This window comes from Echinococcus granulosus (genome assembly GCF_000524195.1).
Source record: "Echinococcus granulosus chromosome Unknown EG_S00169, whole genome shotgun sequence".
In the NCBI taxonomy this organism is placed as follows: Eukaryota; Metazoa; Platyhelminthes; class Cestoda; order Cyclophyllidea; family Taeniidae; genus Echinococcus; species Echinococcus granulosus.
In genome coordinates this window covers 87760-89334 of record NW_020170549.1, presented here as the reverse complement: position 1 = coordinate 89334, position 1575 = coordinate 87760, and the positions used below count along the sequence as shown (strand labels likewise).

Sequence of the window (1575 nt, the reverse complement as noted above, 5' to 3'; positions counted from 1 at the left end):
AGTCGAAAGGCATTCCGCCTTAATTTTTGCAATTTGTGTTTTTAATTGCGTTAGACATACTACACACGTAGGCACCCACTAGTTTCTTAATGCTGAAAACCGGAAGGTGCTCTGAAGTATACGTTTTGCTGCACCTTCCAGTATCTACGTCGTGGTCAAAAGGCGCGCAGCACGTGGGATGTAGCTTCCTCTGAAATAAAGATGTCTTTGCGCGCACCCTGTAGACAGCACCATAAAAAGCATCTTCAATCGCCCTATTTCGGAGACGCCTCGGTCGTTACTGGCCACGTTGCGTAGCCTGAGGTTAAGGTGATTACACCTGCTACTCTTTTAAAATGATGTTTCAACAGCTGCCACCAAATTTCGCACACTCTACCTGAAACTCGGTAATAGATTCTGGCCAAAGGCTTGCCTAAAATGAAGTCAAGGGCTATGGAAATCATCACAAATGCGACAGAAACGGATTGCTACAACAAAAAGATGCTGACCGATGAGATACTGACCAAGAACTGTGAGGATCGGAATGTATGCATTAGTGAACACTTGACAGAAACGAATGTCTCCTCCACTCCTCAAATGTGCGCACGCTTCCCATCATAAGGCTACATTATAATTGCAGAATTCGATGTAACAGGCGAGTTGTCTGCCCAATGAAGAGAACAGTACCAAATAATTATTTAGAGATGCGTCGATTAATTTGGACAAGGAAGTTGGGTAGGGGATATCTTCTTAACTTGTGGAACGTTGCCTGTGGATTTGACTCCCTCCACCTCATCCTCGAGGATGCTCCATCTGTGTTGTTTTGCAGTAAAACCAAGGCTGTTAATGGTGTATGCACCCATTCACTTTCCCTCACGGTGATACTAGTCTCTGGACAAGGAATCACAATGTCGTTGATTTTTACTGATTAAATGCACACGTGATGATTGCAAGAAGGAATTATCAAATGACTAAAAATTGGGTATTGTTGTGACCTTTAGAGAAAAATTTCCACTCTCCCACTGTTGAGCAAGAGGGAGAATTTAAATCTGACGGCTGTAAATGTGGTTACAATTATCTTTAATTTGCATGCAGTGTAAGTGAGCAATGTTGCCGTGCCAATCGTTTGCAAAAAATCGCTTTTCTGAAAAATAATAATGCACATACCTTAGTCGAAATAGGTAGGAATAATATGGTCCAATGTAAACGCGAACGTATTTTAACAGGGTGATGCGTATTAAATTTGTCAAATAGTTGGCTCCCCATACCGGAGCCAAAGTAATCTATTCCTGGTACCGCCATTAACAACTACCATAGGACCTTATTGCACATCCAGTGTAAAGTTCTCCTAAGGTTCTTGATTTTTAACGCTGTAGTAAGGAGTCGGAACATCAAAAAAGGGGTTTAAGAAATAATGCGTCTAGCAAATTTAAAAAATGAAGTGGGAGGTAATTTTTGTGCCATTAGCGTGGAAGTCGATCCATGGGCATTGAAATCATGCTGTAATTCCACATAATTCCACGAGTCCAATGATAAGTGCATCCTTAGCGTCCCCAGTAGAGATGGCAGACACCAGTGCTTGCTACAAAAAAGATT

At 41.8% G+C, this 1575-nt stretch overlaps 1 protein-coding gene across 1 annotated transcript in view; it reads left to right on the top strand.

The window, feature by feature from the left end:
- EGR_09819 (hypothetical protein) overlaps nucleotides 1–1575 on the top strand; it is a gene marked incomplete at both ends in the record, with an annotated part of 9549 nt that overhangs the window by 637 nt on the left and 7337 nt on the right. The window lies entirely within an intron of this gene.